At 33.6% G+C, this 16,968-nt stretch overlaps 8 non-coding genes across 8 annotated transcripts; 3 read left to right on the forward strand and 5 right to left on the reverse strand.

The window, feature by feature from the left end:
* Nucleotides 1-329: 329 nt before the first annotated feature.
* Nucleotides 330-401, reverse strand: TRNAQ-CUG (transfer RNA glutamine (anticodon CUG)). Its single transcript has one exon. It is a non-coding gene; the product is annotated as a tRNA-Gln (tRNA).
* Nucleotides 402-1,949: 1,548 nt separating this feature from the next.
* TRNAQ-UUG (transfer RNA glutamine (anticodon UUG)) lies at nt 1,950-2,021 on the forward strand. Its single transcript has one exon. It is a non-coding gene; the product is annotated as a tRNA-Gln (tRNA).
* A 3,335-nt stretch (nt 2,022-5,356) lies between these two features.
* TRNAQ-CUG (transfer RNA glutamine (anticodon CUG)) lies at nt 5,357-5,428 on the reverse strand. Its single transcript has one exon. It is a non-coding gene; the product is annotated as a tRNA-Gln (tRNA).
* A 1,548-nt stretch (nt 5,429-6,976) lies between these two features.
* Nucleotides 6,977-7,048, forward strand: TRNAQ-UUG (transfer RNA glutamine (anticodon UUG)). Its single transcript has one exon. It is a non-coding gene; the product is annotated as a tRNA-Gln (tRNA).
* Nucleotides 7,049-10,383: 3,335 nt separating this feature from the next.
* On the reverse strand, nt 10,384-10,455 carry TRNAQ-CUG (transfer RNA glutamine (anticodon CUG)). Its single transcript has one exon. It is a non-coding gene; the product is annotated as a tRNA-Gln (tRNA).
* Nucleotides 10,456-12,003: 1,548 nt separating this feature from the next.
* On the forward strand, nt 12,004-12,075 carry TRNAQ-UUG (transfer RNA glutamine (anticodon UUG)). The gene has a single exon. It is a non-coding gene; the product is annotated as a tRNA-Gln (tRNA).
* Nucleotides 12,076-12,900: 825 nt separating this feature from the next.
* On the reverse strand, nt 12,901-12,972 carry TRNAQ-CUG (transfer RNA glutamine (anticodon CUG)). The gene has a single exon. It is a non-coding gene; the product is annotated as a tRNA-Gln (tRNA).
* A 2,438-nt stretch (nt 12,973-15,410) lies between these two features.
* Nucleotides 15,411-15,482, reverse strand: TRNAQ-CUG (transfer RNA glutamine (anticodon CUG)). Its single transcript has one exon. It is a non-coding gene; the product is annotated as a tRNA-Gln (tRNA).
* Nucleotides 15,483-16,968: the final 1,486 nt, after the last annotated feature.

Here is a 16,968-nt window from a genome sequence, read left to right on the forward strand (position 1 = left end):
GAAATGCACTGTGTAAGTGCAGCATGTTGTCAGCTAAGAAATCAGCAAAAATGAACTATCTCATTACTGGCCATATAGATGAGAAAGGAAAATAAACTCATGTTTACAATGTGGATGTGAAAGAACAGTTTCTAGGTTCAGCTTCAATATTTATGTTTATGAATAATTGATATGTTCATATTGTCTAACAGCTATCTAGATGGATAAAGCTATGTATGCATCTATACATACTTATGCGTTCATACGCATCAGTATAAAACATTGATATTAGGTATTTCTAGACCAAATTCCTAAAAAATGAGTTAAACAGTGAATCTCATTATTGTAGTAGGTCCCACCGAGATTTGAACTCGGATCGCTGGATTCAGAGTCCAGAGTGCTAACCATTACACCATGGAACCCTCTCACACAAGAGTGCCTTTTCCATTGAGACAAAAGAGAGCGCATCAGTGATGTCCTTCTCTTATATTGATAAAAAGATATCTCATTTGAATGGTCATAGTGGATAGAGATTTAATGTGATTTGATTCTTTTCAGCTATATTCTCTATAAAAGTGTTAAATATTCAAATGTTTATCTGAATATAAAAGTTATATCACAATGTTCATCTTTGCCTGTAGCATAATAAAACAGTCTACATTTCCAGACTACTGAAGCAATGTCTCTGTCTCCTGCATGGGTGGCTCGATAGAGCAATGGTTGGCAATTTGGACTTTGCATCCAATGATCCGATTTGAAACCTTGGAGGGACTTTTTTTATTACTCTTGAGCTTTTCCATTTCTTCATCTTTGTTCATTGATAGCTCAAATCCAACACCAGTAGGTTGAAAGAGTCAATTATTGAATGCTTTCCAAATGTCCATCAGCTTGAACAAGTTACATCAATACAAACTTTACAATACATTGACATCAAATTTCTTCACAAAGTAGTTAGCCATTATAAAATCATATCCTGATTTTCTCAAACGCATTTCAGACGGGTGATTCACAGCATCACTTTTTTAAGCTTTCCCGCTATTGATAAGGCGAAAATAGCACATTTTGAATGAGAAGTTTTCTTCAATCAAACATAGAGGAACCCAAATGATGATCTCATTCAGCTAGTAAAAATGTTGTTTTATATTAGTATGGAAATCGTGAAAAGAAAATGTTTTTCATGCTGATTTACAACAGTTGATCTCCAATCGTAAAATATAAGCTTTTGGTCGGAGGCATGACAGGTACTGATCAAATTCTCATTTTTGAACTTCATTCAGAAATCATATGATATGCTTTGTATACATCAACTGTATTGTTGGATCAATAATGAGTAAAAAGTGACTATCTCAATTTCAGGACATATAAAAGAGAAAGAAGTAGAAACTCATGTTTCAAATGCTGAGAGGCAACAACTGTTCATGATTTTCACCTCCACTAATTATATTTATTTTTATAATCTATATGTTTATATGTTCCTATAAATATACAGAGACATATAGCTATATATACAGAGATACATATGTACAGGTTGATTTTTACATGTTTATAAGTAAATGTGATGTTGTTCCAAATAAAACTTTTAAGAACTGAATGGAAAAGAAAATTGTAATGTTCAGATAAGTCCCACTGAAATTTGTACTCAGATCCCTGTTTTCAGAGTCCAGAGTGCTAACCACGACACCATCCACCCTCCCGTACCAGGGTGAGCTTTCCATTTTGACAGAAGAGATTTGCCTCAGGGGGCAACTTATCTTTCATTGAAAAATATTATCTCACATAAAAACCACTGTTCAACAGAGTTATAACGTTATTTGAGTCTTTTGGGCAACATCCTTCCCCAACATAGTTCAATATGCAAAAGTTTACCAGAATAGGAAAGCAATCCAATTCAGTTTCTCTTTGACAGTAGAATATTAAAAACTTTGACATTTCCACATTGCTGCAGCAGTTTGCACTCCTTTCACATGGGAGGTTCCATGGTGTAATGGTTAGCACTTTGGACTTTGAATCCAATGATCCGAGTTCAAATCTCGGTGGGACCATTTTATGACTCTTGACCAAATCATTTTCTTTCAAGTGTATTCATTAATATCACATATCTAATACCGGTAGGGTGAAAAATTAATTTATTGATTATACTCTAAAAGTTTACTAGATGTGAGCAAATAATAGAATTTTTACAATACCTGGAAACTAAATGGCTCAAAATAATGAGAGATTTTACAAACTCACTCTGGTTTCTCAAACTCATCACAGGGGCTTGATGCACGACATTACTTTTTAAAATCTTACTGTTATTGATAAGGGGAACAAGTAACTTTTTAATTGCAAAGCATTCATTAAAACAAAACTTGAGGAGTCAAACTTTGTATTACGGGGACCGAAGATGTGCAGTTTGAATAATAATCTTGAAATTCAGACGTACAAAGATTTTACACACTGATTTTCAACAGTAAATCCACAACCAATAAAGTTGAATCTTTTGAAAGACATGTCAAAGGTGTGAATCTGAAATTCACTTTCAAAGAAATTCACAATGAAATGCACTGTGTAAGTCCAGCATGTTGTCAGCTAAGAAATCAGCAAAAATGAACTATCTCATTACTGGCCATATAGATGAGAAAGGAAAATAAACTCATGTTTACAATGTGGATGTGAAAGAACAGTTTCTAGGTTCAGCTTCAATATTTATGTTTATGAATAATTGATATGTTCATATTGTCTAACAGCTATCTAGATGGATAAAGCTATGTATGCATCTATACATACTTATGCGTTCATACGCATCAGTATAAAACATTGATATTAGGTTTTTTCTAGACCAAATTCTAAAAAATGAGTTAAACAGTGAATCTCATTATTGTAGTAGGTCCCACCGCGATTTGAACTCAGATCGCTGGATTCAGAGTCCAGAGTGCTAACCATTACACCATGGAACCCTCTCACACAAGAGTGCCTTTTCCATTGAGACAAAAGAGAGCGCATCAGTGATGTCCTTCTCTTATATTGATAAAAAGATATCTCATTTGAATGGTCATAGTGGATAGAGATTTAATGTGATTTGATTCTTTTCAGCTATATTCTCTATAAAAGTGTTAAATATTCAAATGTTTATCTGAATATAAAAGTTATATCACAATGTTCATCTTTGCCTGTAGCATAATAAAACAGTCTACATTTCCAGACTACTGAAGCAATGTCTCTGTCTCCTGCATGGGTGGCTCGATAGAGCAATGGTTGGCAATTTGGACTTTGCATCCAATGATCCGATTTGAAACCTTGGAGGGACTTTTTTTATTACTCTTGAGCTTTTCCATTTCTTCATCTTTGTTCATTGATAGCTCAAATCCAACACCAGTAGGTTGAAAGAGTCAATTATTGAATGCTTTCAAAATGTCCATCAGCTTGAACAAGTCACATCAATACAAACTTTACAATACTTTGACATCAAATTTCTTCACAAAGTAGTTAGCCATTTTAAAATCATATCCTGATTTTCTCAAACGCATTTCAGACGGGTGATTCACAGCATCACTTTTTTAAGCTTTCCCGCTATTGATAAGGCGAAAATAGCACATTTTGAATGAGAAGTTTTCTTCAATCAAACATAGAGGAACCCAAATGATGATCTCATTCAGCTAGTAAAAATGTTGTTTTATATTAGTATGGAAATCGTGAAAAGAAAATGTTTTTCATGCTGATTTACAACAGTTGATCTCCAATCGTAAAATATAAGCTTTTGGTCGGAGGCATCACAGGTACTGATCAAATTCTCATTTTTGAACTTTATTCACAAATCATATGATATGCTTTGTATACATCAACTGTATTGTTGGATCAATAATGAGTAAAAAGTGACTATCTCAATTTCAGGACATATAAAAGAGAAAGAAGTAGAAACTCATGTTTCAAATGCTGAGAGGCAACAACTGTTCATGATTTTCACCTCCACTAATTATATTTATTTTTATAATCTATATGTTTATATGTTCCTATAAATATACAGAGACATATAGCTATATATACAGAGATACATATGTACAGGTTGATTTTTACATGTTTATAAGTAAATGTGATGTTGTTCCAAATAAAACTTTTAAGAACTGAATGGAAAAGAAAATTGTAATGTTCAGATAAGTCCCACTGAAATTTGTACTCAGATCCCTGTTTTCAGAGTCCAGAGTGCTAACCACGACACCATCCACCCTCCCGTACCAGGGTGAGCTTTCCATTTTGACAGAAGAGATTTGCCTCAGGGGGCAACTTATCTTTCATTGAAAAATATTATCTCACATAAAAACCACTGTTCAACAGAGTTATAACGTTATTTGAGTCTTTTGGGCAACATCCTTCCCCAACATAGTTCAATATGCAAAAGTTTACCAGAATAGGAAAGCAATCCAATTCAGTTTCTCTTTGACAGTAGAATATTAAAAACTTTGACATTTCCACATTGCTGCAGCAGTTTGCACTCCTTTCACATGGGAGGTTCCATGGTGTAATGGTTAGCACTTTGAATCCAATGATCAGAGTTCAAATCTCGGTGGGACCATTTTATGACTCTTGACCAAATCATTTTCTTTCAAGTGTATTCATTAATATCACATATCTAATACCGGTAGGGTGAAAAATTAATTTATTGATTATACTCTAAAAGTTTACTAGATGTGAGCAAATAATAGAATTTTTACAATACCTGGAAACTAAATGGCTCAAAATAATGAGAGATTTTACAAACTCACTCTGGTTTCTCAAACTCATCACAGGGGCTTGATGCACGACATTACTTTTTAAAATCTTACTGTTATTGATAAGGGGAACAAGGAACTTTTTAATTGCAAAGCATTCATTAAAACAAAACTTGAGGACTCAAACTTTGTATTACGGGGACCGAAGATGTGCAGTTTGAATAATAATCTTGAAATTCAGACGTACAAACATTTTACACACTGATTTTCAACAGTAAATCCACAACCAATAAAGTTGAATCTTTTGAAAGACATGTCAAAGGTGTGAATCTGAAATTCACTTTCAAAGAAATTCACAATGAAATGCACTGTGTAAGTGCAGCATGTTGTCAGCTAAGAAATCAGCAAAAATGAACTATCTCATTAATGGCCATATAGATGAGAAAGGAAAATAAACTCATGTTTACAATGTGGATGTGAAAGAACAGTTTCTAGGTTCAGCTTCAATATTTATGTTTATGAATAATTGATATGTTCATATTGTCTAACAGCTATCTAGATGGATAAAGCTATGTATGCATCTATACATACTTATGCGTTCATACGCATCAGTATAAAACATTGATATTAGGTATTTCTAGACCAAATTCCTAAAAAATGAGTTAAACAGTGAATCTCATTATTGTAGTAGGTCCCACCGAGATTTGAACTCGGATCGCTGGATTCAGAGTCCAGAGTGCTAACCATTACACCATGGAACCCTCTCACACAAGAGTGCCTTTTCCATTGAGACAAAAGAGAGCGCATCAGTGATGTCCTTCTCTTATATTGATAAAAAGATATCTCATTTGAATGGTCATAGTGGATAGAGATTTAATGTGATTTGATTCTTTTCAGCTATATTCTCTATAAAAGTGTTAAATATTCAAATGTTTATCTGAATATAAAAGTTATATCACAATGTTCATCTTTGCCTGTAGCATAATAAAACAGTCTACATTTCCAGACTACTGAAGCAATGTCTCTGTCTCCTGCATGGGTGGCTCGATAGAGCAATGGTTGGCAATTTGGACTTTGCATCCAATGATCCGATTTGAAACCTTGGAGGGACTTTTTTTATTACTCTTGAGCTTTTCCATTTCTTCATCTTTGTTCATTGATAGCTCAAATCCAACACCAGTAGGTTGAAAGAGTCAATTATTGAATGCTTTCCAAATGTCCATCAGCTTGAACAAGTTACATCAATACAAACTTTACAATACATTGACATCAAATTTCTTCACAAAGTAGTTAGCCATTATAAAATCATATCCTGATTTTCTCAAACGCATTTCAGACGGGTGATTCACAGCATCACTTTTTTAAGCTTTCCCGCTATTGATAAGGCGAAAATAGCACATTTTGAATGAGAAGTTTTCTTCAATCAAACATAGAGGAACCCAAATGATGATCTCATTCAGCTAGTAAAAATGTTGTTTTATATTAGTATGGAAATCGTGAAAAGAAAATGTTTTTCATGCTGATTTACAACAGTTGATCTCCAATCGTAAAATATAAGCTTTTGGTCGGAGGCATGACAGGTACTGATCAAATTCTCATTTTTGAACTTCATTCAGAAATCATATGATATGCTTTGTATACATCAACTGTATTGTTGGATCAATAATGAGTAAAAAGTGACTATCTCAATTTCAGGACATATAAAAGAGAAAGAAGTAGAAACTCATGTTTCAAATGCTGAGAGGCAACAACTGTTCATGATTTTCACCTCCACTAATTATATTTATTTTTATAATCTATATGTTTATATGTTCCTATAAATATACAGAGACATATAGCTATATATACAGAGATACATATGTACAGGTTGATTTTTACATGTTTATAAGTAAATGTGATGTTGTTCCAAATAAAACTTTTAAGAACTGAATGGAAAAGAAAATTGTAATGTTCAGATAAGTCCCACTGAAATTTGTACTCAGATCCCTGTTTTCAGAGTCCAGAGTGCTAACCACGACACCATCCACCCTCCCGTACCAGGGTGAGCTTTCCATTTTGACAGAAGAGATTTGCCTCAGGGGGCAACTTATCTTTCATTGAAAAATATTATCTCACATAAAAACCACTGTTCAACAGAGTTATAACGTTATTTGAGTCTTTTGGGCAACATCCTTCCCCAACATAGTTCAATATGCAAAAGTTTACCAGAATAGGAAAGCAATCCAATTCAGTTTCTCTTTGACAGTAGAATATTAAAAACTTTGACATTTCCACATTGCTGCAGCAGTTTGCACTCCTTTCACATGGGAGGTTCCATGGTGTAATGGTTAGCACTTTGGACTTTGAATCCAATGATCCGAGTTCAAATCTCGGTGGGACCATTTTATGACTCTTGACCAAATCATTTTCTTTCAAGTGTATTCATTAATATCACATATCTAATACCGGTAGGGTGAAAAATTAATTTATTGATTATACTCTAAAAGTTTACTAGATGTGAGCAAATAATAGAATTTTTACAATACCTGGAAACTAAATGGCTCAAAATAATGAGAGATTTTACAAACTCACTCTGGTTTCTCAAACTCATCACAGGGGCTTGATGCACGACATTACTTTTTAAAATCTTACTGTTATTGATAAGGGGAACAAGGAACTTTTTAATTGCAAAGCATTCATTAAAACAAAACTTGAGGAGTCAAACTTTGTATTACGGGGACCGAAGATGTGCAGTTTGAATAATAATCTTGAAATTCAGACGTACAAAGATTTTACACACTGATTTTCAACAGTAAATCCACAACCAATAAAGTTGAATCTTTTGAAAGACATGTCAAAGGTGTGAATCTGAAATTCACTTTCAAAGAAATTCACAATGAAATGCACTGTGTAAGTCCAGCATGTTGTCAGCTAAGAAATCAGCAAAAATGAACTATCTCATTACTGGCCATATAGATGAGAAAGGAAAATAAACTCATGTTTACAATGTGGATGTGAAAGAACAGTTTCTAGGTTCAGCTTCAATATTTATGTTTATGAATAATTGATATGTTCATATTGTCTAACAGCTATCTAGATGGATAAAGCTATGTATGCATCTATACATACTTATGCGTTCATACGCATCAGTATAAAACATTGATATTAGGTTTTTTCTAGACCAAATTCTAAAAAATGAGTTAAACAGTGAATCTCATTATTGTAGTAGGTCCCACCGCGATTTGAACTCAGATCGCTGGATTCAGAGTCCAGAGTGCTAACCATTACACCATGGAACCCTCTCACACAAGAGTGCCTTTTCCATTGAGACAAAAGAGAGCGCATCAGTGATGTCCTTCTCTTATATTGATAAAAAGATATCTCATTTGAATGGTCATAGTGGATAGAGATTTAATGTGATTTGATTCTTTTCAGCTATATTCTCTATAAAAGTGTTAAATATTCAAATGTTTATCTGAATATAAAAGTTATATCACAATGTTCATCTTTGCCTGTAGCATAATAAAACAGTCTACATTTCCAGACTACTGAAGCAATGTCTCTGTCTCCTGCATGGGTGGCTCGATAGAGCAATGGTTGGCAATTTGGACTTTGCATCCAATGATCCGATTTGAAACCTTGGAGGGACTTTTTTTATTACTCTTGAGCTTTTCCATTTCTTCATCTTTGTTCATTGATAGCTCAAATCCAACACCAGTAGGTTGAAAGAGTCAATTATTGAATGCTTTCAAAATGTCCATCAGCTTGAACAAGTCACATCAATACAAACTTTACAATACTTTGACATCAAATTTCTTCACAAAGTAGTTAGCCATTTTAAAATCATATCCTGATTTTCTCAAACGCATTTCAGACGGGTGATTCACAGCATCACTTTTTTAAGCTTTCCCGCTATTGATAAGGCGAAAATAGCACATTTTGAATGAGAAGTTTTCTTCAATCAAACATAGAGGAACCCAAATGATGATCTCATTCAGCTAGTAAAAATGTTGTTTTATATTAGTATGGAAATCGTGAAAAGAAAATGTTTTTCATGCTGATTTACAACAGTTGATCTCCAATCGTAAAATATAAGCTTTTGGTCGGAGGCATCACAGGTACTGATCAAATTCTCATTTTTGAACTTTATTCACAAATCATATGATATGCTTTGTATACATCAACTGTATTGTTGGATCAATAATGAGTAAAAAGTGACTATCTCAATTTCAGGACATATAAAAGAGAAAGAAGTAGAAACTCATGTTTCAAATGCTGAGAGGCAACAACTGTTCATGATTTTCACCTCCACTAATTATATTTATTTTTATAATCTATATGTTTATATGTTCCTATAAATATACAGAGACATATAGCTATATATACAGAGATACATATGTACAGGTTGATTTTTACATGTTTATAAGTAAATGTGATGTTGTTCCAAATAAAACTTTTAAGAACTGAATGGAAAAGAAAATTGTAATGTTCAGATAAGTCCCACTGAAATTTGTACTCAGATCCCTGTTTTCAGAGTCCAGAGTGCTAACCACGACACCATCCACCCTCCCGTACCAGGGTGAGCTTTCCATTTTGACAGAAGAGATTTGCCTCAGGGGGCAACTTATCTTTCATTGAAAAATATTATCTCACATAAAAACCACTGTTCAACAGAGTTATAACGTTATTTGAGTCTTTTGGGCAACATCCTTCCCCAACATAGTTCAATATGCAAAAGTTTACCAGAATAGGAAAGCAATCCAATTCAGTTTCTCTTTGACAGTAGAATATTAAAAACTTTGACATTTCCACATTGCTGCAGCAGTTTGCACTCCTTTCACATGGGAGGTTCCATGGTGTAATGGTTAGCACTTTGAATCCAATGATCAGAGTTCAAATCTCGGTGGGACCATTTTATGACTCTTGACCAAATCATTTTCTTTCAAGTGTATTCATTAATATCACATATCTAATACCGGTAGGGTGAAAAATTAATTTATTGATTATACTCTAAAAGTTTACTAGATGTGAGCAAATAATAGAATTTTTACAATACCTGGAAACTAAATGGCTCAAAATAATGAGAGATTTTACAAACTCACTCTGGTTTCTCAAACTCATCACAGGGGCTTGATGCACGACATTACTTTTTAAAATCTTACTGTTATTGATAAGGGGAACAAGGAACTTTTTAATTGCAAAGCATTCATTAAAACAAAACTTGAGGACTCAAACTTTGTATTACGGGGACCGAAGATGTGCAGTTTGAATAATAATCTTGAAATTCAGACGTACAAACATTTTACACACTGATTTTCAACAGTAAATCCACAACCAATAAAGTTGAATCTTTTGAAAGACATGTCAAAGGTGTGAATCTGAAATTCACTTTCAAAGAAATTCACAATGAAATGCACTGTGTAAGTGCAGCATGTTGTCAGCTAAGAAATCAGCAAAAATGAACTATCTCATTACTGGCCATATAGATGAGAAAGGAAAATAAACTCATGTTTACAATGTGGATGTGAAAGAACAGTTTCTAGGTTCAGCTTCAATATTTATGTTTATGAATAATTGATATGTTCATATTGTCTAACAGCTATCTAGATGGATAAAGCTATGTATGCATCTATACATACTTATGCGTTCATACGCATCAGTATAAAACATTGATATTAGGTATTTCTAGACCAAATTCCTAAAAAATGAGTTAAACAGTGAATCTCATTATTGTAGTAGGTCCCACCGAGATTTGAACTCGGATCGCTGGATTCAGAGTCCAGAGTGCTAACCATTACACCATGGAACCCTCTCACACAAGAGTGCCTTTTCCATTGAGACAAAAGAGAGCGCATCAGTGATGTCCTTCTCTTATATTGATAAAAAGATATCTCATTTGAATGGTCATAGTGGATAGAGATTTAATGTGATTTGATTCTTTTCAGCTATATTCTCTATAAAAGTGTTAAATATTCAAATGTTTATCTGAATATAAAAGTTATATCACAATGTTCATCTTTGCCTGTAGCATAATAAAACAGTCTACATTTCCAGACTACTGAAGCAATGTCTCTGTCTCCTGCATGGGTGGCTCGATAGAGCAATGGTTGGCAATTTGGACTTTGCATCCAATGATCCGATTTGAAACCTTGGAGGGACTTTTTTTATTACTCTTGAGCTTTTCCATTTCTTCATCTTTGTTCATTGATAGCTCAAATCCAACACCAGTAGGTTGAAAGAGTCAATTATTGAATGCTTTCCAAATGTCCATCAGCTTGAACAAGTTACATCAATACAAACTTTACAATACATTGACATCAAATTTCTTCACAAAGTAGTTAGCCATTATAAAATCATATCCTGATTTTCTCAAACGCATTTCAGACGGGTGATTCACAGCATCACTTTTTTAAGCTTTCCCGCTATTGATAAGGCGAAAATAGCACATTTTGAATGAGAAGTTTTCTTCAATCAAACATAGAGGAACCCAAATGATGATCTCATTCAGCTAGTAAAAATGTTGTTTTATATTAGTATGGAAATCGTGAAAAGAAAATGTTTTTCATGCTGATTTACAACAGTTGATCTCCAATCGTAAAATATAAGCTTTTGGTCGGAGGCATGACAGGTACTGATCAAATTCTCATTTTTGAACTTCATTCAGAAATCATATGATATGCTTTGTATACATCAACTGTATTGTTGGATCAATAATGAGTAAAAAGTGACTATCTCAATTTCAGGACATATAAAAGAGAAAGAAGTAGAAACTCATGTTTCAAATGCTGAGAGGCAACAACTGTTCATGATTTTCACCTCCACTAATTATATTTATTTTTATAATCTATATGTTTATATGTTCCTATAAATATACAGAGACATATAGCTATATATACAGAGATACATATGTACAGGTTGATTTTTACATGTTTATAAGTAAATGTGATGTTGTTCCAAATAAAACTTTTAAGAACTGAATGGAAAAGAAAATTGTAATGTTCAGATAAGTCCCACTGAAATTTGTACTCAGATCCCTGTTTTCAGAGTCCAGAGTGCTAACCACGACACCATCCACCCTCCCGTACCAGGGTGAGCTTTCCATTTTGACAGAAGAGATTTGCCTCAGGGGGCAACTTATCTTTCATTGAAAAATATTATCTCACATAAAAACCACTGTTCAACAGAGTTATAACGTTATTTGAGTCTTTTGGGCAACATCCTTCCCCAACATAGTTCAATATGCAAAAGTTTACCAGAATAGGAAAGCAATCCAATTCAGTTTCTCTTTGACAGTAGAATATTAAAAACTTTGACATTTCCACATTGCTGCAGCAGTTTGCACTCCTTTCACATGGGAGGTTCCATGGTGTAATGGTTAGCACTTTGGACTTTGAATCCAATGATCCGAGTTCAAATCTCGGTGGGACCATTTTATGACTCTTGACCAAATCATTTTCTTTCAAGTGTATTCATTAATATCACATATCTAATACCGGTAGGGTGAAAAATTAATTTATTGATTATACTCTAAAAGTTTACTAGATGTGAGCAAATAATAGAATTTTTACAATACCTGGAAACTAAATGGCTCAAAATAATGAGAGATTTTACAAACTCACTCTGGTTTCTCAAACTCATCACAGGGGCCTGATGCACGACATTACTTTTTAAAATCTTACTGTTATTGATAAGGGGAACAAGGAACTTTTTAATTGCAAAGCATTCATTAAAACAAAACTTGAGGAGTCAAACTTTGTATTACGGGGACCGAAGATGTGCAGTTTGAATAATAATCTTGAAATTCAGACGTACAAAGATTTTACACACTGATTTTCAACAGTAAATCCACAACCAATAAAGTTGAATCTTTTGAAAGACATGTCAAAGGTGTGAATCTGAAATTCACTTTCAAAGAAATTCACAATGAAATGCACTGTGTAAGTCCAGCATGTTGTCAGCTAAGAAATCAGCAAAAATGAACTATCTCATTACTGGCCATATAGATGAGAAAGGAAAATAAACTCATGTTTACAATGTGGATGTGAAAGAACAGTTTCTAGGTTCAGCTTCAATATTTATGTTTATGAATAATTGATATGTTCATATTGTCTAACAGCTATCTAGATGGATAAAGCTATGTATGCATCTATACATACTTATGCGTTCATACGCATCAGTATAAAACATTGATATTAGGTTTTTTCTAGACCAAATTCTAAAAAATGAGTTAAACAGTGAATTTCATTATTGTAGTAGGTCCCACCGAGATTTGAACTCGGATCGCTGGATTCAGAGTCCAGAGTGCTAACCATTACACCATGGAACCCTCTCACACAAGAGTGCCTTTTCCATTGAGACAAAAGAGAGCGCATCAGTGATGTCCTTCTCTTATATTGATAAAAAGATATCTCATTTGAATGGTCATAGTGGATAGAGATTTAATGTGATTTGATTCTTTTCAGCTATATTCTCTATAAAAGTGTTAAATATTCAAATGTTTATCTGAATATAAAAGTTATATCACAATGTTCATCTTTGCCTGTAGCATAATAAAACAGTCTACATTTCCAGACTACTGAAGCAATGTCTCTGTCTCCTGCATGGGTGGCTCGATAGAGCAATGGTTGGCAATTTGGACTTTGCATCCAATGATCCGATTTGAAACCTTGGAGGGACTTTTTTTATTACTCTTGAGCTTTTCCATTTCTTCATCTTTGTTCATTGATAGCTCAAATCCAACACCAGTAGGTTGAAAGAGTCAATTATTGAATGCTTTCAAAATGTCCATCAGCTTGAACAAGTTACATAAATACAAACTTTACAATACTTTGACATCAAATTTCTTCACAAAGTAGTTAGCCATTATAAAATCATATCCTGATTTTCTCAAACGCATTTCAGACGGGTGATTCACAGCATCACTTTTTTAAGCTTTCCCGCTATTGATAAGGCGAAAATAGCACATTTTGAATGAGAAGTTTTCTTCAATCAAACATAGAGGAACCCAAATGATGATCTCATTCAGCTAGTAAAAATGTTGTTTTATATTAGTATGGAAATCGTGAAAAGAAAATGTTTTTCATGCTGATTTACAACAGTTGATCTCCAATCGTAAAATATAAGCTTTTGGTCGGAGGCATGACAGGTACTGATCAAATTCTCATTTTTGAACTTCATTCAGAAATCATATGATATGCTTTGTATACATCAACTGTATTGTTGGATCAATAATGAGTAAAAAGTGACTATCTCAATTTCAGGACATATAAAAGAGAAAGAAGTAGAAACTCATGTTTCAAATGCTGAGAGGCAACAACTGTTCATGATTTTCACCTCCACTAATTATATTTATTTTTATAATCTATATGTTTATATGTTCCTATAAATATACAGAGACATATAGCTATATATACAGAGATACATATGTACAGGTTGATTTTTACATGTTTATAAGTAAATGTGATGTTGTTCCAAATAAAACTTTTAAGAACTGAATGGAAAAGAAAATTGTAATGTTCAGATAAGTCCCACTGAAATTTGTACTCAGATCCCTGTTTTCAGAGTCCAGAGTGCTAACCACGACACCATCCACCCTCCCGTACCAGGGTGAGCTTTCCATTTTGACAGAAGAGATTTGCCTCAGGGGGCAACTTATCTTTCATTGAAAAATATTATCTCACATAAAAACCACTGTTCAACAGAGTTATAACGTTATTTGAGTCTTTTGGGCAACATCCTTCCCCAACATAGTTCAATATGCAAAAGTTTACCAGAATAGGAAAGCAATCCAATTCAGTTTCTCTTTGACAGTAGAATATTAAAAACTTTGACATTTCCTCATTGCTGCAGCAGTTTGCACTCCTTTCACATGGGAGGTTCCATGGTGTAATGGTTAGCACTTTGAATCCAATGATCAGAGTTCAAATCTCGGTGGGACCATTTTATGACTCTTGACCAAATCATTTTCTTTCAAGTGTATTCATTAATATCACATATCTAATACCGGTAGGGTGAAAAATTAATTTATTGATTATACTCTAAAAGTTTACTAGATGTGAGCAAATAATAGAATTTTTACAATACCTGGAAACTAAATGGCTCAAAATAATGAGAGATTTTACAAACTCACTCTGGTTTCTCAAACTCATCACAGGGGCTTGATGCACGACATTACTTTTTAAAATCTTACTGTTATTGATAAGGGGAACAAGGAACTTTTTAATTGCAAAGCATTCATTAAAACAAAACTTGAGGACTCAAACTTTGTATTACGGGGACCGAAGATGTGCAGTTTGAATAATAATCTTGAAATTCAGACGTACAAACATTTTACACACTGATTTTCAACAGTAAATCCACAACCAATAAAGTTGAATCTTTTGAAAGACATGTCAAAGGTGTGAATCTGAAATTCACTTTCAAAGAAATTCACAATGAAATGCACTGTGTAAGTCCAGCATGTTGTCAGCTAAGAAATCAGCAAAAATGAACTATCTCATTACTGGCCATATAGATGAGAAAGGAAAATAAACTCATGTTTACAATGTGGATGTGAAAGAACAGTTTCTAGGTTCAGCTTCAATATTTATGTTTATGAATAATTGATATGTTCATATTGTCTAACAGCTATCTAGATGGATAAAGCTATGTATGCATCTATACATACTTATGCGTTCATACGCATCAGTATAAAACATTGATATTAGGTATTTCTAGACCAAATTCCTAAAAAATGAGTTAAACAGTGAATCTCATTATTGTAGTAGGTCCCACCGAGATTTGAACTCGGATCGCTGGATTCAGAGTCCAGAGTGCTAACCATTACACCATGGAACCCTCTCACACAAGAGTGCCTTTTCCATTGAGACAAAAGAGAGCGCATCAGTGATGTCCTTCTCTTATATTGATAAAAAGATATCTCATTTGAATGGTCATAGTGGATAGAGATTTAATGTGATTTGATTCTTTTCAGCTATATTCTCTATAAAAGTGTTAAATATTCAAATGTTTATCTGAATATAAAAGTTATATCACAATGTTCATCTTTGCCTGTAGCATAATAAAACAGTCTACATTTCCAGACTACTGAAGCAATGTCTCTGTCTCCTGCATGGGTGGCTCGATAGAGCAATGGTTGGCAATTTGGACTTTGCATCCAATGATCCGATTTGAAACCTTGGAGGGACTTTTTTTATTACTCTTGAGCTTTTCCATTTCTTCATCTTTGTTCATTGATAGCTCAAATCCAACACCAGTAGGTTGAAAGAGTCAATTATTGAATGCTTTCCAAATGTCCATCAGCTTGAACAAGTTACATCAATACAAACTTTACAATACATTGACATCAAATTTCTTCACAAAGTAGTTAGCCATTATAAAATCATATCCTGATTTTCTCAAACGCATTTCAGACGGGTGATTCACAGCATCACTTTTTTAAGCTTTCCCGCTATTGATAAGGCGAAAATAGCACATTTTGAATGAGAAGTTTTCTTCAATCAAACATAGAGGAACCCAAATGATGATCTCATTCAGCTAGTAAAAATGTTGTTTTATATTAGTATGGAAATCGTGAAAAGAAAATGTTTTTCATGCTGATTTACAACAGTTGATCTCCAATCGTAAAATATAAGCTTTTGGTCGGAGGCATGACAGGTACTGATCAAATTCTCATTTTTGAACTTCATTCAGAAATCATATGATATGCTTTGTATACATCAACTGTATTGTTGGATCAATAATGAGTAAAAAGTGACTATCTCAATTTCAGGACATATAAAAGAGAAAGAAGTAGAAACTCATGTTTCAAATGCTGAGAGGCAACAACTGTTCATGATTTTCACCTCCACTAATTATATTTATTTTTATAATCTATATGTTTATATGTTCCTATAAATATACAGAGACATATAGCTATATATACAGAGATACATATGTACAGGTTGATTTTTACATGTTTATAAGTAAATGTGATGTTGTTCCAAATAAAACTTTTAAGAACTGAATGGAAAAGAAAATTGTAATGTTCAGATAAGTCCCACTGAAATTTGTACTCAGATCCCTGTTTTCAGAGTCCAGAGTGCTAACCACGACACCATCCACCCTCCCGTACCAGGGTGAGCTTTCCATTTTGACAGAAGAGATTTGCCTCAGGGGGCAACTTATCTTTCATTGAAAAATATTATCTCACATAAAAACCACTGTTCAACAGAGTTATAACGTTATTTGAGTCTTTTGGGCAACATCCTTCCCCAACATAGTTCAATATGCAAAAGTTTACCAGAATAGGAAAGCAATCCAATTCAGTTTCTCTTTGACAGTA

Source organism: Triturus cristatus, chromosome 5_2 (assembly GCF_964204655.1).
Source record: "Triturus cristatus chromosome 5_2, aTriCri1.1, whole genome shotgun sequence".
NCBI classification, from domain to species: Eukaryota; Metazoa; Chordata; class Amphibia; order Caudata; family Salamandridae; genus Triturus; species Triturus cristatus.